Here is a 25587-nt window from a genome sequence, read left to right on the forward strand (position 1 = left end):
TTGTAAGTCGCTTTTAGCATTCTTGAACCTTGTTCAGCTGGTCTTAAACATCACCTTCTTTATCTATGCCTGATTGCGCAATATATGCTATGAATTACGTTCATCGACCGATCGAGTTGCGTGTATATCTCGGATCCTTTCTGAAGTGTGTCATATAGTACACCGGTATCGCACGTTTCTTATTTGAACCAAATCTTCAAGCTGATGTGCGGATTTAATGTTCCAGGCCTTATAGTTCAAACATATATACTTTGTTCATGTTAGGAAAATACTTATACAAACTCTGTATGGTCAATCAACAACAACTGTAACGCGTATGCACGTTCTTTGTTTATATTAATTATTTCTGTATATTTTAATAATTTAAATTATTAATAACAATTTAATTTCGGGATGGAGGATGATGTCAACGATGATGACGACGACGACGATGATGATTTTAATATTTATGGAATTTGAAACCTTCAAGCATGTCTTATGTTGACGGGAGAGTGAAACAGAATATAATCAAGGGGCAATATTCCTTCTACTTCTTGTGCGGAAAAAATAACGTTTTGGACATTACTTTACATTACATACACACTGGAGAAATGTACAGTTGAGTTTACACTCAGAAAAAAAGACGTCATTCGATTTGGTGCTTGTTTTATGACGTGCACTTTCGTAAATACAGAACTGTCGATCAGATGAATTCAGCCCACGTTCAAATGACGACAAATGGAGATCTTGTCTATCCCGTTGTGTTTCTATAATTGTGTATTGTAGTTTACTAACAATATTGATATTTATGTGTTTTCTTAATCCGTTTGTAAACAGTTCCATGTGAAATCTTCGCGGTGATGTGTATCTAAAAATAGATGGGTTTCCCCAGCTATTTGTATTTTTAGTGAAGGTATTCTGAGCCAGGCTTCCGGGCAACGTGATGCAAAGTATTTACGAAATACAATGAACTTGATCTTTCTCTTGTCAGCTGTCATACACCTAAACCTAGAATCGGTAAGTAGTTTCACCAACTGATATAAGAATTGTGATACACATACGGGGTGTATATATGTTTCCGCGCAGGAGGTGTACAAGCTAATAATACAGTGAGTATATATGCATATGATATGGCTCATACCAGGCATCTTTTGAATTCTATCTGTCTATTTCCATACATATAAACAAGTACGTACATATACACACATGCATGTACACACAAGTAGGCAACATGTACAAAGATTATTATACGCACAGAGAATTACCAAAAATAAACTCACGCACAAATTTCATTGGAACCAGGATGTGTTCATGGATGTCATTTAAATATCTACTATTACTTTTTTTGTTCTTTTGAAAAGCCACATTCTCTCAGAAATGATACGGTAAGGACACCTAACATTTTAGTAAGGTATGGGTAGTATGAGATAGGGAAATGAGTTTTTAGCTCAGCAACCTCTGCGTTGTGAATAACATGTCTTGGGGTCAACCAATGTAACAAGCTTGAAACGCCATGTGATTGTTCCAACCAACCAGGGATAATGTACAAGATTTACAAGTCGCCTTGTTCCAATCAGTGGTGACAGCTAAATTTGTTTAAAGGGTTCATATGATGTTTTCAGTATGGCCACAACAGCGATAAACTGCTGACCTGTTTATAACCACTGAAAAGTGTCTTTATTGCAATTACTCCATTTTTCTACCAAATGTGAGAAATCATTGGTTTATAGTAAGGATAATTATGGCAGTCTATATTTTGCCAATTGTGCTCAGTAGGCAGTGAAGATCATCATATAATTACTTGGTAGTGGGACTCACATATGTTGTCAGTCTCATTTTTCTTTTTCAAACAGGCCTTAATTCTGTAAAATCACCCTACATCTCATGATCTGTGTTTCCAAATGCTGCCATGCTTTACATGTTACAATAACAATGTTCTTAAGAGAATATTTGATGAAAAGTCCACGCTGCCACATCTCTCCCATTCTGAACTTTCTACACTGGCTCGGTATTTGTGAAAGGATTGATTTCAAGATTCTCTGCCTCACCTATCAGTCTTTCTACAACTCAGGACCTTCCTACCTTCAGGACCTCCTGACACATTACTCTCCAGAAAGAACCCTGCCCTAATCACAACGTTACTTGCTGTCCCAAGCTATAATCTAAAATCATTTGGCTCAAGAACTTTTTCATATGCAGCAGCGTCTCTGTGGAACTCTCTTCCAGTTGAGTTAAGATCATCTCCTTCTCTAAGTACATTCAAATCACGACTCAAGACTCATTTATTTCTCCGTTACAAGTGACTTATCACCATTTGTACCTGCCAGCTGTATATATTTCAACTGGAGCTCAGGAAGCGATTTGAGCATATCCTTGTGACGTGGAAAGGTGCTATATAAATAGCCTATTATTATTATTATTATAAAAGGGTAGGTGAAAGTTATGAATTTGCATGTAGGTAGTCATTTTCCAGTTCCTCCACTGATGTCCATGTGATGCGGCCAACTGTCTTTCTTTATGCTTTCCTATGTCCTCATTTCACTGTGTACACATCGGAACATATACATTTTAATAATACCTAAAACTTCATATGTGAGTTTTTGTTCTCAAAATCTTCAAAACATGGAAGGACATATCTGATAATGTTGCAGAACCCTACTATGAGTTGACCTCTGCAGCATGATCTACACCCACAAGGACACGTCCTTCACCAGTGATGAGGTTCTGTGGATTCTACATGACCCAGACTGGACACGGGTCATCAGGCAGCCGCCTGTCAAGCCAAGGGCAGGGGATGTGTTCCTCTATCACTTCACGGAAGAAAGCAAAAAAGGTGAGCTTCAGTGTATTAGTGACTGATAGCATTTATGAATGTGTTATGTATGTAATCTTCTATGTCTTCTTGCTTGTTTTGTGATACTAAGCCTCATTACATCCTACATTAAAGACCCTATGATAATCACCAGGAATTAATGGATTATGATCTATTTTTCAGTCAGGTCTTTACTCAAAAGACCATTTTTCCTGTCTACACATGGAATTTAATTAAGCACCACCTAACATATTTCATGATGTACCTATTGGTGATGATGATGATGATGATGATGATGATGATGATGATGATGATGATGACAAGGATGCTACTGTTTCGTGGCACATTTTAGGTAATAAAGAGCAATTTGTTTTCAGTTTTAAAGGGTGTGTTTGCCAAAATGCGGCCCACATGCATGTGAGTGATGCTATCCTCTAATACCATGAAAAACATCATAACTTTCTGGTGCTCCAAGGATATAAAACTTTTGAATATGCCATCTGTTTTATCCATACATGCTAACCTGGAAAGGGGAAGACTTTCGTTAGTACTGAGATGTCAGATAGTGCATGAAGCTGGCATGACGTTCAGGTCAATCGGGTATCAGCTTGGTAACTGCCACTCTGACATCTGTAAGCTTATCACCAACAAACAGGCAGTGTTAAGGACCAACCAAGGCCAGCACAATGCAGGAAGACCACTCCAGCAGAATATTGCAGTTTGGCCTGTTGTACGTAACCACATGGCCCATTACCTGAGGCATGAACCCTTACATTCGTTTGAAGCAGCTGCTGTGTGCCCAACAGATGTTTTTTCAAAGACAACCATGTGTAACCATCTCCAGATTCTTGGTTTGAAGTGCGGGAGGGTCATTAGTCATTCAACTCTTAACTCATGATCATCAATGGCAATGTTTGCAGAGGTGTTTTTGACAAAGGTACTGGAGTCTTCAGATCTAGAAACGAAGCCATTGGTGAGAAGAAAGAAGCTTCCTGCTTCATGTAACAGATGGTCGTTCAAGTGTTTGGAGGCGCATTAACACGGTTTAGGTGCCAAGGAACATTTATCCTACTGTACCTCTTGTGGAACGCACAGTTGTGATTGTATCCCATGACTCTAAGTTGAGGAAATCTTAATGGCTAGTAGTACATCATGGATATTTTGGATCAAGTTGCTGTGCCACATTTTGATAACCACACACTGGCTATCTACTCCATATTCATGGATGGCTACACTCAGTCACATCGTTCTCATGCTGTGGGAGTTTCTGCAGACTATTGCTATTGAGATCCTCACTTGGCCGGCAAAGAACCCTGATCTGAATCTCACTGAGCACATGAGAAACATTCTTGGTAGTCGTTTGCAGGCAAAGGTTCATCCTTTTCAAAGTGTTGAATGGTGGATTGGAGGCAGTATTACATGAGGGGTGGCAGCAGCTGGCTCAGGAACCTATCCAAAAGGTTACTGGTGGCATGAGGAGAAGGGTGGAGACTGTCATCCAGGCATGAGGTACTCATGTCAAATACCCTGGTATATTTCAAGGCTCCTTTACAACGAGATATGTCCCTGTCTCATCATGAGTTGTGCAAGGACAATACTTATGAAAAGATCTGTTTTTTCCACAAAAATCAGCAGTGATGGCATGTCTCACTTATTAACATATTACCTGTATTTTGTTGTTTGTAGTCAGTTATTCAATCTTTCATAAGACAATCAGGCTGCCTTTCTGGAAGCATGTTGTGACAGCTCCAGTTCCTACTGCTTTTCTAAGATAGTGGGGTGCTTAATTAAGTTCCATGTGTATATATCAGGTAATGAAGTTTGAATAGATTCATCTAATACTCATGTTTGTTTTAATACAGATGATTTGAATACGATGTACACAACAGCCAGGGTGATATATATGGTTGTGTTTCCTCCAGATGACTGGAAGTGTGACCAGTACCATTTCCACCATGATGGCACTAGGAAGCAGCCCAAGAGGAACCCAAAGTTCAACAAGTCTTTTTTTGTCATCAGGACAAGTCATGGCAAAGATAACCGATTCAAGAAGCATGCCTACATTCTGCTTGAAGACAGTGACAATCTTGTCCTGTTCCAGTATCTGGGAGATCACTCTGTGGCAGAAGATTTGCCCCATGGGAACTCAAGAGACCCTACTCGTATATACACACGTCTCCGTCCTTCCATCATCCGATGTTTCAAGAACGACTCAATTCGAGCAATTGCGACATACAGACAGATGGAGAAAGATGCTGGGACATCTTCAGCTCCCATGATCAACAAGCCCCGGTCACTAGAACAGATCAGGAACATCCGATTCAGAGAAAGACAGAAAAATATATGTAAAGGAAAAGTTAAAAAAACCAAAAGGGTGAAAGATGTAGTTAAAGGAATTGTCAGTGTAGTGGAAGAGGAGATCCCATTACTTAAAGATAAAAGAGGTGTTCACTGTGAGACAGTATCTAAGGAAGAAACAGGTGTTGACAGTGAGATGGTATCTAAGGAAGGAACAGATGCTGAGAGCGAGATGGTATCTAAGGAAGGAACAGGTGTCGACAGTGAGATGGTATCTAAGGAAGGAACAGATGCTGAGAGTGAGATGGTATCTAAGGAAGGAACAGGTGTTGACAGTGAGATGGTATCTAATGAAGAAACAGGTGTTGATAGTGAGATGGTATCTAAGGAAGGAACAGATGCTGAGAGTGAGATGGTATCTAAGGAAGGAACAGGTGTTGACAGTGAGATGGTATCTAAGAAAGGAACAGATGCTGACAGTGAGATGGTATCTAAGGAAGAAACAAGTGCTCATCATGAGAACATGTATGGCAAAAGCCTGATCAGTTTGGAATTTCTTGAAGGAATAGGGAATGAAGATAACACCTCAAAATTCCTGAGCAATCCCAGATGTGTTCGCACAGACACTGGTCAACAATGTTCTGTCATAGATGATGTGGAGGAAGTTTATCCTGAGCCCAGTGCTGAAGACAATGTTGTGCAGGCAACACATAGATGTATCGGCTGGTCTTCACAAACATCAGCTGCAGACACTCGTACAGGATCCGAGGCACTCATGGCTGCACAACATTTAACAGATCATACATACAGTTCTGTTATATACATTCAAGATCAGGGTGTATCCTCCAGCAGTCAAGCCAGTAACATCAAGATCAACGAAACAACCAAAACTTGGAATCACACCTTGCCAAACAAAGATTTAGTACCAGATTCTCCATCTGAAAATATTGCAAGGCCATCCAGTTTTGTAATAGGTACTGACTCACGCACACTGGAAGTTTTTATTGAATATATGAGAACAAGCGGGAAATTCAAAACAGTTCAAGACAAATTGGTTGTGATTGAAAATGAGTGGCAGTGTTCTAGAACCATTTGCAATGGAAGAGATGTAAGAGGAGCTAGTGAAAAAGATGATGAGAACTGTTTGCTTGTCAGTATTCCAAAACCAAATCACTCTAGCCATTCTGTCATGATAGCACCAGCTCAGTGTGATCAAAGCTGCTCTTGTCAATTTCCTTGTGTAACATCTATGCCTGAATCTGCAACATCATTCATATCACAAGTTAAATCTACATGGACTGCACATTTCAACACGACAAGAAACTTCTTGAGTAGAACAATGCATGGACAGTGTTTGCCAGGGGTGCAACCTGGATCTGTAGATCTTCTTGCAGCCGTGATTGTTGGGGCCTACAGCAGCCAATGTAACCCGGTCTCACTACTGGAGACCCTGCGTTCACACCCTAGCCACATGGAGGAGACTGCACCTCTCTGTGTAGAAGTAGACACTGGGGCTAATTACAGCATTGGAAACTACACTTTCTCAGGAAAAGACATCAGCAGACTGGAAGGTTCAACCTGGTTGGATGACAGTGTAAGCAGTCTCAACATTTCCTCGTACCTGATGTCTCTAATTAACTGTGTGCAAGGACTTTTCACTTAAGAATTGCAATATTTTAGGGTTGTGTATGTATATTGTCTATCCAATTTATGAAAACCAATATTTCTGTTTCAGGTGATTCATTCATATCTGCACCTTCTCACTATGAAATATAATCAAAAGTATGGTGGAAAGGTGTTTGTCTTTGAATGCTTTCTGGCAGTGCTTTGGGAGAACCACAACTACACAGAGTGGCTGTTCCCAAAGGTAAACACTCGTCTTCCATGCAAACAATTTCAACACTGTTGATGGCTGTAAAAGTCATTAAATCTGCTAAAACTGGATTGTCAACAAAGACATTGACGTCGCTGCCCAGTGAGATATGAGGAATAATCAGGTGACAAAGATAAGCTAGTTTGATACTGAAACCAAGCTTGTCTCTCTTTGTATCATGACCGTATTATATGTCAACTATTTTGGTGTGAGACTGTACCGGTTGAATCAGTCTGAATTAAGCAACTCTTACCAAGATGTTCTTGAGAAAATGGGTTAAAGATTCTGTCATTTCTAATTGTCAAATGGATACTGTAACATTTAAGAATTTAATACTTTGGAGTTGTCCCAGTTTCTAACAATATTTGACAAGCAGCTCCTGAAATTCAAAGAGCCCACTTGAAGGGATCGCCATGTTGACATGGCGATTACAATTTAGTCCAGAATGAAACCAAGATTGTTGATTCTAGGTGCACCTGCTTGGCTATGACTGGATTTTAATGCCAGTGTGCTCCAGTAGTCACTGGGTCCTGGTGGCAGCCAACGTCAAAGAAAGAACCATCAGCGTCATCAACTCCAGTCCCTCATTCCACCTTCAGACAAACCTGGTACATCACTGGATGTAAGTAGGAAAGATAATGTCAGTTTATCATGTTCACCTGAAGTGAAAGGCTGTTTCAGTGCCTGTCATGCATTATGAGTCATCAGTTATGAATATCTCCTAAAAAAATACTGGCCCTATAAAGTGGAACACTGGCAGACATGTTCCCTCTAGTGATGATATCGTAGTTGTTTCAAATATTTCAGAATTTCAGTATGGCCTCTATGGAAGCCACTTACAAAAAGATCTTTGAGTCAGTCATTGCCAAAATGGAATATAAATTTGTGCACAAAGAGTGGGACACAACATATAAACTGGCAGGTAAAAGAAACTTTCTCCTGGTACAATTTGATAGCTTTACAAAACGACAAGAACAAAGTGAAATTTTAATGTTGTAATTTGTGAAGCAATGACATAGGTACATGTTCAATATAAAAATTTCAACTTTAACTGAGACTTCAACTTATTAAACAATTTTGGTCAACATGGGGTCAAAATAGAGAATTAACTGTCAGACGGACCAAACGTGAAACACAGCAATCTGGGATTTGAAGTCATTAACAGCGAGCATGTCCACCTCTGGCTTGAATACACACAAACACGCGTCTTCTCATGGAAGTGGTGAGGCGTCTGATGACGTCAGATGGTGTACGCCTCCATTCTTCGACAAGTACTGTAACTGGTGGTTTCTCTCTCTGTCGAATCTGTTGATAAAGGTGATCCCACAAGTGCTCAATAACATGTGTCAGGAGAGCATGCAGGCCATGGAATGTTGTTTACGTGAAAGAATTTTTTCATAACCCTTGCAAGGTATGGTCGAGCATTGTCCTGTTAGAACAATATCCCCTTTTGTTGTTGTTGTTGAAGGAATGACAGACCTGCCGGTCGAAGAACTGTTGATGACAACCAATTGTCTTTTGGTCACCTCAAATGCCACCCCATACCATAACGCTTCCCACACCATACGGCTCTGCTTTCTGGATGCAGCAGCAAACTGTTCTTTTGCCTCTTCTCCTGTATACTCGAACCCTTTCATCGCCTCTAGATATACAGAATCTGCTTTCGTCAGAAAACAGAACTTGGCGCCATTCATGGAGTTGCCAACATCTAACTCTTGTCGACTACTGCACCCTCAGATAATGATGTCTGTCCGTCAGCAGTATTCCCTGATACGGTCGGTAGGCCCTGATACCACTGGCACGTAGTCTTCTTGTTGCCTTCCATCAACCGACTGGGTGACTGAGAACCATTGATGATGTCACTGTCATGAAGCGGTTTCTCAGGTGCAACAGCCGCAGGTGGCGTTCTTCCTGCGCAGTTGTCACCCTTGGCCTGCCTCTCCTAGGTGTGTCTGAGGTCTGGCCAGTCTGTTGATAATGTCGACAAAGGTTCCTGACGATAACAACTGAACAGTGGAACGTTCTTGCAACATCACCCGTAGTGGCGCCCATCTGCAGCATTCTGATGGCCCTCTCTTGCTCTTCTTGAGTTAACCATGGCATTGTTAAGTGTTTTTTAGCTGAAATGCAGTCTGTTTGGCACTGGGGGTGGTTTCTTGTACCCTTATTTTGTTGTTTTTCGTCCAAAGTGGTAAAGAGATGCATTTTGACATTGTTGCTTGTGGTAATCAAAGTCATGTTTGGGGCATAAACAATGGAACAATTTGCGTTTGATAATGATTTTATATGTGGAAATTATGATACATTTTGCAACAGAAAGTTTCTTTTGCCTATCAGTATATGTACCCTTTTCTTCAAGATTCTATTGACGTGTCACCATTATTCATTTTGTTTCAAAATGTCATGATACTTGGTAGTGGCTTTACCAGCAGTAGGGCTCATACATGTTTGGTGTCTGGCAATATTTCAGATCATGCTCAATGAAGGCATATTTCCTTTGTTTCCCCTGAAAACGACAGTCTGCAGGGCATGTTCCTCTGTTAGATGACATCAAGGCTTTAGTGTTAGGTTTTATCATCAGTATGTATGTTGTTGACAGGACAATGCAGACAGGACTGTCCGTTTTAACTGTAAAATGGAGACACTGTAGATCAAAATATCAGTACTCAGGTATTTTATTTATTGTTATCTACATCAGGTTGGTCTTTCCTGTGCAATTGTATCAATGTCAGTATGATTGACTGAACCAAAAGTAGCTATTTCATTGTCATATTTGAATGTGTTGGCATTAAAAGTTATGAGTGATTGAATGGGTGCTGTTGCGTCCATTTTGCACCTTCCATGTTTGTGATATAAGTGTAATACGGATCAAAGACTTCATTAACTCTACTGACTCATCAGGAAGTATATGCAGCACCGCAGTGCCCAGACAGGAGAGAATCTGAGAGAGTGGCAGGTGTCTCACTGTCCTGTCTTCCCCCAAACTGATGGCAGCAGCTGTGGAGTGTATGTCCTTATGGTAGGTAACAAGACTCACTTTACATCATCTTACTACTCATACGACTGTATTCTCACTGTCATGACTAAATACAATGTTATGATTACACGATGCCATTTAGAAAGTGGTCAAATGCAACATATGTCATATTTGGGATTTCACTTTCTTAGTAAAGTACAAATTCTAGTACTTTTTTCGGTTGAGTCCCATCCGGGATTCGAACCCGCACCCTCAGAGTCAGGCACCTAATCGCCAGCACACAAAGTCAGCCGCCTAGCCCGCTCAGCCACCACGACTTCCACAAAAATGAAAGTCGGACAACTGGTAGTCTAGACTGCGTACCTTGTGTGCCCCTCTGATGAGTGTAAATTGGCACGGCTCCCAAGGCCGAAAGCTATGATTACACGATGCCATTTAGAAAGTGGTCAAATGCAACATATGTCATATTTGGGATTTCACTTTCTTAGTGGAAGTCTAATCTGTTCATTACTTCAGTCTGCTGAGGCCTTGTTATCGGGCGTACATCCGGCAGTAATGAGGAATTACCATGTTAATGGGTACAGGAAGTACATAAAGACCAGGCTGATGTTGGCTGCGCAGATGACTGTGGACAACCTTTTGGTGGAAGATATGGAGAATGCACCACAGCCAGTTGGAGAGATTAGTTCTGTGGGCACTGAGAGACAAAACAAAAGACTTGCAACAGACACTGAGCAGCTGATGCAAGTATCTGACACACCACCGTCAAATACTGCTGGGGTCTTATGTGCTGCCACTATGATAAAGGGTATGACAGATGAATACCTGTCTGAATCTAAAGAGGCAGTCTCTTCTGAGGCTGTAATGCCAAATGACATACTAACACCATCAACTAAGGATGTTATTGTTCTGGATAATGAGTTGGAATATGCTACAGGAGGTAAATCAGCTGATACACATACAGAGTTATCTACACACACAGGCGACATCACAGCTACAGGATCTGTGTCAGCTGATACACAAACAGAATTATCTACACACACAGGCGACATCACAGCTACAGGATCTGTATCAGCGGATATACACACAGAGGTGTCTACGCACACAGGCGACATCACAGCTACAGGATCTGTGTCAGCTGATACACACACAGAGGTGTCTACACACACAGGCGACATCACAGCTACAGGATCTGTATCAGTGGATACACACACAGAGGTGTCTACGCACACAGGCAACATCACAGCTACAGGATCTGTATCAGCGGATACACACACAGAGGTGTCTACACACACAGGCGACATCACAGCTACAGGATCTGTATCAGAGGATACACACACAGAGGTGTCTTCACACAGAGGTGACATCACAGCTACAGGGTCTGTATCAACTGATACACACACAGAGGTGTCTTCACACAGACATGACATCCCAGCTACAGGAACTAAATCAACTGATATTCAATCTCCACTGCTAGGTAAGTTGATATTGAACAAAACATCATAATTCCCGTACTTTAACATACAACAGTCATAGCACCACAAATATTTTGTGGAACAAGGCCCAGGTAACTAAACTGCTAATCAAAGACAGTATAAATGCTCCTCCTTGATGACATAAGCCTCCTGACGACATCATTTGGCATGTTGTCCTCGTCCTGGTCTCCTGTTTAGAAAGACACGGAACACTTGAGCACCACTGTGGGGCTTGACATTGTACTTTTGCAACAGTATTCCTTATGATTGTCCCCTGAAGGACACCATAGAGTTAATACCGTTCATTTGACCTCGGTTGGTCAACAGTATATCTGACAGTGTTGTTGCTGTTTCACTTTCAGACCTCTTACATCCTCTTACACTGAAGATGTTGACTGGCCAAGGATAGTTGGATATATGGCCCCAAATTACGTCACACATTGTCATGTTGAAACCATATGTTGTTTCGGCATCCTAGTAATTTAAATACTGGTAACGTCAGGAACCAGTTTTTCAGATGGCTGTCATTATGTTGACTGGTTACTCATGGTCAACGACTTCATGGCCCTGCTTGTTTCTTTGATCTACAGTCTAGTGAAAAACATATTTTCTATCAAAGGGTAATACATGTATGTGTATTTTTGGTAGGACCAGTAATTTTTGGTACCATGAACTTAAATCTTAGATTAGGATTCAAGGTCAGAAGAGACCCCTAGAACCTAACCTGGTTCTAAGTGGTGACCAGGTGGATTGGGCAGTCATGCCTCTATCACATAGCTGGAATATTGCTGTTAGTGCAATGTTAAACAACAGGGTTAGGGTTAGTTAAACTATTAGTTAGTTAGTTAAAGTTAAACAACACATGAACATTTACATCCTAACAAGACAGCAAGAAAATTCATCAAACAATAATCTACTTTCAGATCCAGATCTACAGCCATCAGCAGATCTGAAGTCACAGTGCCAGATGTTATTTCAAAATCACAAGATCCATTTTGCTGTACTGATAGTCATTTGTCTTCAAGGTGGCAAACTCAGACTGTCATGTGTTGAAGATGCATCTGACAACCCACTGCTTAAAACCCATATGAAATGGGCAAGCACCTTGTCAGGAGTCGATAGCATGAAACTGAATAACATGTTTACTGAATCGCTGAATCACATGAGAGGAAATCTACTGACAGAATCAGAAGGCATGTTTGCACTTCAGAATTTTGATGCAATTACAAATGTCAGCTTCCTACTTACAGATCATTTGGCAGATTACATAGACAGCATCGATATCATGTTCTTGTACATACATGTCAGACTGCTGGATGGACACTCTTTTTCCTGTGGAAAGTTTCTCATCACTTTGAACAGATTCCATCAGCCCCTTTTAGTGAGGAGATTTTCACATGAGATACTCCAACAAAGGTTTGCATTTGTCCTGTCACATGAGGCATGCGGATCTCACGCATTCTGTGTTCAACTAATGAAGGAGGTCGAGAGCGGGATGCAAGGAAACACTCTGAAAGACTTGATCAAGACCTCTGACAGTGTTCATGGTGGTTCTTTCTCACACTGGCTGTCAATAGGAAAGCATGTAGAACTGTATAAGTCAGTGGCTGTGTTTCTGTCAGACTTGGACACTTGTGATTGTATTGTAGGTTGTTGTATATCAGGAAATTCCTCCCTTCTAGAGACGATAATACAAACAATAGATTCCGAGGTAGTCAACTCAACCAAACCAAAGTGTCGATCTTTACCCAGTATCAACGAGACAGATAAAGTATGCATGACTGATACTCATATGCTGCCTCTTCTCCATTTGGCATGTTACTATGGTAACTCATCTGTTGCATCTATTCTGATTCAGCATGGCTTTGACATAAACAAGCAGTTTACAGGTGAAATGGATGATGCAGCAATACCAGCTGAATCCACATCAGTTTCTGTTGCTTCAGCCCAAGGACACGCTAGTACAGTGGATTACTTGCTTAAACATGGAGCAGATGTTCATGTCGTTGATGTCAGTTACAACACTCCTTTACACAGTGCGTGCATTCATAGACACAAAGACATTATCACACTTTTGGTTGCAGGCTGTAGAGGAATTATGTCTGAGAGAAACATTGACGGAAATACAGCAATTCATTTAGCTTGTGAAATAGGAGATGTTAATATTGTTGAAATTCTCTTGGATCTCGATTGTGATTGCTCTTTGCTGAACTATGATAACTACCTCCCACTTGATATAGCATGTGAACTCGGTCATAAAGATGTGGTGGAAGCATTGCTACACAAGTGGGGTTACCCAGTACCGTATAATGGATCTGACACACCTCTGCACAAAGCATGTAGAGCAGGCTTTCCCCATATTGTACAGCTTCTTATCAGGTATGATGCAGAAAGGTCGGTAAATGTTGATGCCCATCACCCACTGCTGACAGCTATCCAACAAAACAGGCACAACATCGCATGTATGTTGATGACAAAGGAAACGAAAATGTTGCTGTTGGATTCTTCAGGCGATTTAGCCCTCAGGAAAGTTTGTGAAGAAAAACATATGTACGTAATGAAACTTATGCTGGAGAATGAGCTGGATGTATCACATACTGATTGTGGTGGTATAGTTTTAGATAGAGCTTGTGCACAGGGACAAGAGGAGATAGTGAAACTATTGTTGGAGAATGGGCTGGATGTATCACAGTCTGATTATGGTGGCACAGCTCTGGAGCATGCCTGTGCACAGGGACATGTGGAGATAGTGAAACTGTTGTTGGAGAATGGGCTGGATGTATCACAGTCTGATTATGGTGGCAGAGCTCTGGGGAATGCCTGTGCATGGGGACACGTGGAGATAGTGAAACTGTTGTTGGAGAATGGGCTGGATTTATCACAGTCTGATTATGGTGGCAGAGCTCTGAAGCATGCCTGCGAAGGGGGATATGTTGAGATAGTGAAACTGTTGTTGGAGAATGGGCTGGATTTATCACAGTCTGATTATGGTGGCAGAGCTCTTTGGAATGCCTGTGATTGGGGACATGTGGAGATAGTGAAACTGTTGTTGGAGAATGGGCTGGATTTATCACAGTCTGATTATGGTGGCACAGCTCTGGGGAATGCCTGTGCACAGGGACATGTGGAGATAGTGAAACTGTTGTTGGAGAATGGGCTGGATGTATCACAGTCTGATTATGGTGGCAGAGCTCTGGAGAATGCCTGTGCACGGGGACATGTGGAGATAGTGAAACTATTGTTGGAGAATGGGCTGGATGTATCACAGTCTGATTATGGTGGCACAGCTCTGGAGAATGCCTGTGATTGGGGACATGTGGAGAACGTGAAACTGTTGTTGGAGAATGGGCTGGATGTATCACAGTCTGATTATGGTGGCAGAGCTCTGGAGAATGCCTGTGCACGGGGACATGTGGAGATAGTGAAACTATTGTTGGAGAATGGGCTGGATGTATCACAGTCTGATTATGGTGGCAGAGCTCTGGGGCATGCCTGTGATTGGGGACATGTGGAGATAGTGAAACTGTTGTTGGAGAATGGGCTGGATTTATCACAGTCTGATTATGGTGGCAGAGTGCTGGGGAATGCCTGTGCACGGGGATATGTGGAGATAGTGAAACTGTTGTTGGAGAATGGGCTGGATGTATCACAGTCTGATTATGGTGGCAGAGCTCTGGGGCATGCCTGTGATTGGGGACATGTGGAGAACGTGAAACTGTTAATGGAGAATGGGCTGGATGTATCACAGTCTGATTATGGTGGCAGAGCTCTGGGGAATGCCTGTGCACGGGGACATGTGGAGATAGTGAAACTGTTGTTGGAGAATGGGCTGGATTTATCACAGTCTGATTATGGTGGCAGAGCTCTGGGGAATGCCTGTGCACGGGGACATGTGGAGATAGTGAAACTGTTGTTGGAGAATGGGCTGGATGTATCACAGTCTGATTATGGTGGCAGAGCTCTGGGGAATGCCTGTGCATGGTTACATGTGGAGATAGTGAAACTGTTGTTGGAGAATGGGCTGGATTTATCACAGTCTGATTATGGTAGCAGAGTTCTTTGGAATGCCTGTGCACGGGGACATGTGGAGAACGTGAAACTGTTGTTGGAGAATGGGCTGGATTTATCACAGTCTGATTATGGTGGCAGAGCTCTGGGGAATGCCTGTGCACGGGGACATGTGGAGAACGTGAAACTGTTGTTGAACTTTCTGCTTGACAAATCTGTGGATGTGTCCTACATTTTCAAAGTTTTATTGATAGTCAGCAAGACAAGACGTGACAACAGACCAGCTAGCATACTTCAGTGTTTCACTGACAGAATAAAAGTAGTACCAGAACTGTGTAATGTATTCAGTAAGCAGGACAGTGCTGGTAATACTGTAATACATCATTGTTGTGTTACAGGCTGCAGAGATGAGATTTCGATGCTGCTTACAAAATTCCCATCTACCTTCTTTAGTGCAGTTAATAATAATGGAGAGACACCACTTGATCTAGCAGTGAAGCATGGTCATAAACACGTGGTGAGAGATGCTATTACTTCTAAGACAGATCTTAGTTTTATAGCTCCTAAACTCTTTAAGATGGCTATTTGTCTTTGTGATGGACATGCACTGGTGCTGTTAGCAAAGAGATATGTTGACAAAATATTTGGAAATTATTGGAGCAAAGAGGAACTCTTGAAACTTTTGAAGGAAGTTGCAACTAAGGGTTGTTTTGCTATTTACCAGATTATCAGTGACATTTTTCAAAGTGCACTGAACACAAGACAATTGGAATCGTGGTGCCCCTCGATTCGTATATGTAAAAACCTCATTCAAAATGGGTGTTGTGTTTCTGATGGTGTAATGACAATGCTGCTGGACATGAAGAATGCTCTTCTCTTGGATACATTAATAGATGTGGGATATGCATGGGCAAGCAATCATGACAACAGTGGAAAAGCTATGAATATCGCATGTATGCTGGGACTTCCCAATGTTGTTGAAAAGCTTGCCCATTTAGGTGTTCCTCTCTTCCAAAGTGGCAAAATGTTTTTGCACATGGCATGTAAGTATGGCCATGTAAATGTTACAAGTCTGCTTATCAGCAAAGGTGCAGAGGTCAACCAAGCTGATGACTGTTTGATGACTCCTTTGCACATTGCATGCAAAAATGGAACTACATCAATTGTAGAAATTCTTCTAGAAGCCAGAGCTCACGTGAATGCAAGACAGGCTGATGGAGCAACAGCACTTCTGTTGGCATGCAAGTTTAGACACAGAGAGGTAATTAAACTACTGATTCATAAAGGAGCAGACGTGTCAATCTCAAATACTGCTGGTGAAACCTGTCTCAGTTTGTGCTGTGGAAGAGGAGAACTCTCACTTGTTGAAATGCTACTGGATGCAGGAGCACCTGCAGACAGCTGTGGTCTGAATGGCCTAACCCCACTCCTGATAGCATCACAGCATGGATATACACACATAATGATAGCACTTTTGAATCATGGCGCCAAAGTCTCTAACATTGACCGAAATGGCAATTCTTGTCTTCATCATCTATGCAGACGTGGTAAAACTGAAACCATGAAAATCTTACTTGATGCTGGAGCAGATGTTTCTTTTGAAAACAAGAAACAAATGACATGTCTGCACATTGCATGCCTGATGAACCATATGCAGCTTGTGAATATGCTTCTAGAACATACACCAGTGGTGGCCTACACCCAGTATCAACAATTCCTAATAATGTCAAATTCTTGTCAGCGTGGAAAAGACACAATTGTTGAAGCGTTAATAAGGAATGGCTTGAATCCTTCCATTACAAATGCAAAGAATGAGACACCTCTTCATGTTGCGTGCAACTATAGACATACTCATGTACTAAGAGTTCTACTGAAACATGAGGCTAATGTATTCATAGAAAATAGTGCAGGAGACATACCATTCACGAGTATCCTTAATGATCGCAAGATGTTCAAGGTATTCTGTCAGGTGTACCCAGATGTGTCCATGTGTGATGATGAAAGCAACAGTGTTGTACACCATGCATGTATGAAAGGACTGCATGAGTGTCTTTGTATCCTGTGTGAGAGGGGTGCAAATGTGAACAGCAAAAACAGTCATGGCTACTACCCAGTTCATGTGGCTGCTGAAAACAATGATCTCCGTATCTTGGAAACACTCTTGAATTATGATGCAGACATATCAGTTACGGATAACGAAAGTCAAACCCCTCTTCATCATGCCTGTGATGAAGGTCACACTGCATCAGTTACTGTGTTAATAAAAGCAGGGGCTACCATTGATGCCAGAGACTCACAACTGTCAACTCCTTTACACTTTGCTTGTAGGAACGGAAATCTAGAAATTGTCAGACTTCTCTCAGAGAATAATGCAGACATTGATGCCAAAGACACGGAGCTGTCAACTCCTTTACACTTTGCTTGTAGGAGCGGAAATCTAGAAATTGTCAGATTTCTCTCAGAGAAAAATGCAGACATTGAAGCCAGAGATTCACATTCATCAACACCTTTACACTTTGCTTGTAGAAATGGGCATCTTCCTGTGGTACAGTTCCTGACAGAAAAAAATATAGATGTCAACCATCTTGATAACCAAAACAATTGTGCCCTTTTTATTGCCAGTGAGAATGGCCATACAGATATTACTTCATATTTGTCAAGAATGGGTGTTTCAGTTCAGATGAAGGGACACCGTGGAAACACACCACTACACCGGGCATGTTCTCAAGGACATGTCAGTGTTGTAGAACAGCTGATTGTGAATGGAGCAGACCCACTAGCAGAAAACACAAACGGAAATATTCCTCTGTATTATGCTGTTCTCTGGTGCCATGTTCAAGTTGTAAAGATTCTCCTTCAAAACTGTCAGTCACTGTTTCAGCTACATGTCACAGGTCACAGATTCCTTGAAGTTGCATGTGCACGAGGTCATCTTGACATAATAAAAGATCTACTTCACCATGGTGCAGGCGCCTCATTACAACACTGTGACATGAGGCCACTGGTTAATGTTGCACTGGACAATGACAGACTTGAGTGTCTTATCAAGATAGTGAAAGATGACCCTAATATTGCAGATGTGAATGGAAAAACCATGCTCCATATCTTGTGTGAATCTGACAATACTCCCCTGAACTGGATTAGAGAGGTCGTTGATTGTGGATCAAATGTACATAAATCTTGCTCAAAGGATGGGAAAATGCCTCAGCACATATGCAGTGAAAATGGGAGAGGGGGCATCCTTCATTTTCTTCTTGACAAAGGTGTTGACAAACTAGCAAAGGACAATGCTGGATGGACTGTACTTCACTGTGCCTGTGTGGAGGGGCACTTTCGCCTTGCAGAGTGGTTAATTCAAGATGACTTTGATATAAATATTCAGGACAACTCTGGTAATTCTCCACTGGATTTGGCAATACAAAATGACAAATATAAAATAACCAGTCTCTGTGACCTTTCATATATATGTTCACGACATTATACACATCTAAACAGTGAGTCAGTCAGGCACATCTGTCGTGAAAATCAGGTAGACTTTTTATCTTTATACCTCAAATGCAGGGTAAAGTTCAACTGTGACATGGCAGGTAACAGTCTCCTTCATGTGGCATGTGATGAAGGAAAGACAGAGATCGTTCAACTACTCATATCCACAGGCTGGTCACCATGTGAAATAAATGAACTGGGAGAGACCCCGGTACATTTAGGGTGTAGCAATGCAAACATTCTTCATGTCATGTTCAACACAATACTAGACAGACAGCTTTCCAAGAAGATGATGATGACTCAGGACATGGATGGCAATACACCTTTGCATGTTGCTACATATGAAAGGTGTTTTGAAAATGTGGAGTTGCTGCTAGGAAGAGGGGCAGACATTAGCATTGTTAACATACAAAAACAAACAATCTTACACTTGGCATGCCATTTGGGAGATGAAAATATTGTAGCTATGTTTCTAACAGCAGGGGCAGATACATGTGCACAAGATATAAATGGTGACACACCAGTGCATTATGCATGCCGAGATGGACATGTAGGGGTTCTTAAACTCCTACTGCTTAATGGAGGTATGCTAGACTCAGTTAACAAACAAGGACAAACGGTGCTCCATATTGCATGTGCCTCTGGTAGACCTGTTCTTCGGGGCATTCTGGAAACAGTTGCTGATAGAAATATTTTGAAACGAGCACTTTGTTGTAAGGACTTAGAAGGAAACACACCCATACATATTGCTGCATGCATAAACTGGTCAGAAGAAATTAGTCATCTCATCAAAGTTGCAGATGTCTGTGAACGCAATAATGTCAATCAAACTGCTCTACATATAGCATGTACTGAAGGAAACAAGGCAGCTGTTCACTGTCTCCTCCAGGCCGGATCAAAGGTAGATGAAAGAGACCTCACAGGGAACACACCACTCCATATTTTGAGTCACAGAGGATTTCTGGATATGGTGGAGATAGTCATACAACACGGTGCAGATACTAAGGCTGTTAACAACACAGGGAGAACAGCACTGCATGAAGCAGCCTTCTGTGGACATGTGGATGTTGTCACATATCTCAAGGAATGTGGTTGTAGCATTCAAGCACTAGATAATACAGGAAACAGTGTTCTGCATCTGGGATGTAAATCAGGAATCTCTGACATGGTGCAAGTATGTCTTGCAGAAGACATTAAACCCAACAAATATGGCAACACTCCTCTCCATGTTGCTGCTGGGTCTGGAAACAAAGATGTAACAATGATTCTCCTAAAAGAATATAATGTGAATGCTACGAACAAGCATGGAGAAACACCACTTTTCTTTGCTTGTTTCCACGGAAACACCATGACAGCTACAGAATTGCTCAAATCCGGGGCAGAGATAGATGTTTCTAATACTGAAGGTTACACACCTTTGCACATATCAAGTCTGATGGGACATCTGGACATCATGCTTCTTCTTCTGTCATACGGACCTAATCTTGAGTCCAGATCATGCAATGGAAGAACCCCACTTCATCTTGCTTGCCAAAGTGGGTCTGCAGATGCTGCTGATGCTTTACTGAAGGCTGGAGCCAGAGTCAACTCACTGGACAGGAATCTTAACACCCCACTACATGTTGCCTCAGCTAGCAGCAATGAAGAAATGATCAGCCTGCTGGCGAAATGGGATGCCAGTGCAGGTCTAGAGAATGTAGTAGGTGAAACACCTCTTCATGTAGTCTGTTCAAGAGGATCTGAACATATGATCATTAAGGTTTTGAAACTAACATGTGACATCCTTTCTGAAAACAAAGAAGGAAAAACACCATTGCAATTAGTGTGTGAAAAGGGGTATGCAGATATTTTAGGCATCCTGCTTAACAGACTTTGGGTACGTGAAAACCTAAGACAAACAAATTTTCAGATGGATTCAGCAAGGTGTAACCATACACTTTACTTCAGTAAATACCTTCATATGGCTTGTGAATGGAAACACTTCAACGTTGTCAAACATTTACTGCAGCACAATGCTGATGTGAATCATGAGAACATGGCAGGGGACACGCCATTATTAACTGCCTGTAGAGTAGAAGCTCCCGACATTGTGAAATTGTTGGTGGAGTGTGGAGCTGACATACGGTCCCAAGACAAAGATGGACTGTCTTCATTACATATTGCCTGCAGAAATGGTAACAAAGACATTGTCCAATTGCTTTTGGAAGTAGGAGCAAATTTTGAAGTTACAGATAAGCATGGACGTTCACCAATATTTGATGCTGTTGAGAACAAACGTACAGAAATTGTGTCATTGTTGATAGCACTACGTGCAAATGTATGTCTTCAAAACAAATACTTCCGCACACCACTCCATGAGGCTTGTTGGGAAGGACATACACAGTGTGTGAGGATGCTCATGACAGCCAGAGTCAGGTTAGATGTTCCAAATCGCTATGGCAACACTCCTCTCCACAATGCATGCATGCAGGGACACTGGGAGGTAGTTGCTGCGCTGCTTCAAGGTGGAGCTGAAGTCTCACCACTGAATGAGAAGAACATGACCCCGCTACATTTTGCGTGCCTCTTAGGACAGGCTTCCACTATAGATCTGCTTGTCAAGGCAGGCGCAGATGTTAATGCCAGAGAATCAAAAGGCAGAACCCCAGTGGACATGTGTGCAAGACAGGACCTTGTCGATAACTTGACAAATAGGTAAGCAATGTCTGCTTTGTGTATAGTATTCCTTCAACATGAAACCATAAACCTGGTATGTATTCCGAGGAAAAAAAATAGAGGATCACATAAACGCGCAAGTGTTCCCTTGTTTTTTCCACATTTCTTTGAAAAACCTTGGTAGAAAATAAAGGAACATTTGTCCTTCCATGTGATCACTTATTTTTTCGCTCAGTATAGTTACAGACAAGCTTGGTTGGTATTCAAAACAGTCTAAACAATCACCATTATTTTCAACTCACATCTGGGCTAGTATAAGATTCCACATTTTTTCAGTATCACAGTTTAATTGTCGAAGAGCTGAATTAATGCTTATGATTTTAACTTGTTGATTGATTGTGTTTTTTGAGTGGCAGGTAATACTGGTAGAGCAAGACTTGCTTACTGTGACTTTTCATGAATGCCTGATCTCATCACTGATTTTCAGTTATCCTTTCACTTTTTGTAACTCCATAACTATCCAACCCTTTTGAATCTGTTTTGGTAGATTTTTTTGAATGATTATTAATCACTGGTGTTGACGTCTTGAATAATCGACAACCAAATTAGACTTCTTGAATGTGACTGTGTTTTCTTCCATCAGACATGATGCTTATTCTGGGAGAAAGAGGACAATTGGGAAAATGGTTGATGGTGACTGGCCCCCCTGTAAGCGAAGACGATTTCAGGAAAGTGTAGACAAAGTATGCATTCTTTGTTCTGTTTGCATTTCTTATCTAAATTCATCAGTAACCTAAAAAAACCCAAAGACGAAATACTTTGTCAACCTAAGAGATAATTGTCCAGTAATGCTGAAACAAAGTAACACTGAATACTCCTGGGGTAGCTTGGAATTGTCTTTGGGACAGAATTATTTTTGGATCACTTCTTCAAGGCATAAAACTTTTTCTCTGAGTTCAGGCACTATCAATTTCTTTTCAAACAAGTAAAACACATCTGTTTTCCCATTCCACACTCTACAGGGATTTGTTATCTCATAATGTGTAGGATCTACTGGAACATTACACCTTCAGATTTGTCTGGCATCCCATAACATTATCTTGTAGAAAGCTATTTCACTCAATACCAAAATGTGAAAAATGAGCTTGTTCAATGTCTGTTACAGTCTGAAGACCAAACTGAGAAGAATGAAGAAATGGCAAATCTGTCTTGGAGTCTGCTTACAGGCCACTGCCACTATCTCTGATATACACTGAGGAAGGGATACAGACATTGTATACATACAGACATTGTATACATACAGACATTGTATACCCCAGTCAGGCTGGATCAAGGAGGTCATTATGTGTCCTTTGATTCTGTATGATAATGAATACCAGAAACAACACTGTATTGCTTCACAATGGTACACATACACAACATTGTGATTCATGTATCCAGTATATATGTACTTAAACAGGAAAGTCCTAAAAAGGCCATTAGAAGCTGGACGAACATGAATGCATGACACATTTTCATGGATAACAACTTCCTTTCTATATGATGTTTCAGAGTTCATTCTTGTTCCTTCATCAGGTTAATGTTCAGTCGGTGTATATAGATACAGATAAAGCAATTTTGCACTCAGTGCTCTGACTTAACATTCACCCGATGAAGGAGCAATAATTAACCCTGAAATTCATCTAAAGAATAAAGGAGCTGTTTTCCGTAAAAATATGGCATGCATTCATATTTTCATATTGTAAACTAAGACTTTCACAATGTTTGATGTCATAGGTGTAATTGTAGAGACTTACCACAGGATGCCATTGAATATGCTTTTGTCAATGTTATGGTAATGTATGAATGTGTATGTGGTCACTGTTATGAGGATGTAAACAAAATATTGTTATTGCAGAATACACTTAATCCAACTTAATCTGAATGCGTCAGTTATGTGAAGATGTGCAATACAGAATGTGGTTATAGCAGTAGGACAAGCTAATTGTCCACTGTATTTCTTGTCCATATCATAGCTGGTTAAATGCAGATGCTGGTGTTTTGGCTTGCACATAGAGACTTAAAGACACTGAAAAGCTATCTTTGCATAAATGTTATGTTTTAAAGTTGAACCCAAAAAGGTTTTGTTGCAGCTGAAGTCTGTATTGTTTTCATTGCAAGTAATAAGATATTGTAAGACAAAATTATATTATCTCAAATGTTCAGAGAGCAGATAGAGTAAACCAACCTTCACACATGTACCAGGTTGTAGAAACTAAAATTCTCAAACAAATATTTGCTATTTCTTACAATTTTGAACAAATGTAAAGAAATCTATGATGTGCTGAAACAGAAACATGAAGCAGTATTTCCTAAATATTGTTTATGTGCACTTGAAACAGTACTATGTATTTTTGGTAAATAACTGCAATGCTGTCTAGTTCTGTGTAGTTTGAGTCAATAGTTGTAATACAATCTGTCTAGTACTATTTAGTTTGAGTCAATAGTTGTAATACAATCTGTCTAGTACTGTGTAGTTTGAGTCAATAGTTGTAATACTATCTGTCTAGTTCTGTGTAGTTTGAGTCAATAGTTGTAATACAATCTGTCTAGTACTGTGTAGTTTGAGTCAATAGTTGTAATACTATCTGTCTAGTTCTGTGTAGTTTGAGTCAAAAGTTGTAATACAATTATTGGCATGAATTCAGTATATGATGAAAATAAGAAAAATTGGTGAACTCTGAACGCATATATGTGCATTTCTATGCAGCAGTTGTCAACATGGACACTTCGGCAAGGATGTAGACAGATATGTGCATATCTATGTAGCAGTTGTAAATATGGACACTGAGGCTAGGATGTAAACAGAGGGGTGCATTTCTATGCAACAATTGTAAATATGGACACTGAGGCTAGGATGTAAACAGATAGGTGTATTTCTGTGTAACATTTGTAAATATAGACACTGAGGCTAGGATGAAATCAGCTGTGTGCATTTCTATGTGACAGTTGTAAATATGGACACTGAGGCTAGGATGAAATCAGCTGTGCGCATTTCTGTGTAACAACTATAAATATGGACACTGAAGCTAGGATGTAAACAGATAGGTGCATTTCTATGCGACAGTTGTAAATATGGACACTGAAGCTAGGATGTAAACAAACAGGTGCATTTCTATGCAACAATTGTAAATATGGACACTGAAGCTAGGATGTAAACAGATAGGTGCATTTCTATGCGACAGTTGTAAATATGGACACTGAAGCTAGGATGTAAACAAACAGGTGCATTTCTATGCAACAATTGTAAATATGGACACTGAAGCTAGGATGTAAACAGATATGTGTATTTCTGTGTAACAGTTGTAAATATGGACACTGAAATAGGATGTAAACAGATATACGCTGAGGGTAGGATGTAATCAGCTGTGTCCATTTCTATGCAACAATTGTAAATATGGACACTGAGGCTAGGATGAAAACAGATATCTGCATTTCTATGCGACAGTTGTAAATATGGACACTGAAGCTAGGATGTAAACAGATAGGTGCATTTCTATGTGACAGTTGTAAATATGGACACTGAAGCTAGGATGTAAACAAACAGGTGCATTTCTATGCAACAATTGTAAATATGGACACTGAAGCTAGGATGTAAACAGATATGTGTATTTCCGTGTAACAGTTGTAAATATGGACACTGAAGCTAGGATGTAAACAGATAGGTGCATTTCTATGCAACAATTGTAAATATGAACACTGAACTAGGATGTAAACAAACAGGTGCATTTCTATGCCACGATTGTAAATATGGACACTGAGGGAAAAATTGTAAACAGATAGGTGCATTTCTATGCAACAGTTGTAAATATGGACACTGAGGCTAGGATGTAAACAGATAGGTGCATTTCTATGCAACAATTGTAAATATGGATGCTGAGGCTAGGATGTAAACAGATATCTGGATTTGTGTGTAACAGTTGTAAATATGGACACTGAAGCTAGGATGTAAACAGATATCTGCATTTGTGTGTAACAGTTGTAA

At 40.7% G+C, this 25587-nt stretch overlaps 1 pseudogene; it reads left to right on the forward strand.

Moving 5' to 3' along the window:
• The first annotated feature begins 1356 nt into the window (after nt 1–1356).
• On the forward strand, nt 1357–24272 carry LOC137265106 (uncharacterized; annotated as a pseudogene).
• Nucleotides 24273–25587: the final 1315 nt, after the last annotated feature.

This window comes from Haliotis asinina, chromosome 15, assembly GCF_037392515.1.
Source record: "Haliotis asinina isolate JCU_RB_2024 chromosome 15, JCU_Hal_asi_v2, whole genome shotgun sequence".
Classification (NCBI taxonomy): domain Eukaryota; kingdom Metazoa; phylum Mollusca; class Gastropoda; order Lepetellida; family Haliotidae; genus Haliotis; species Haliotis asinina.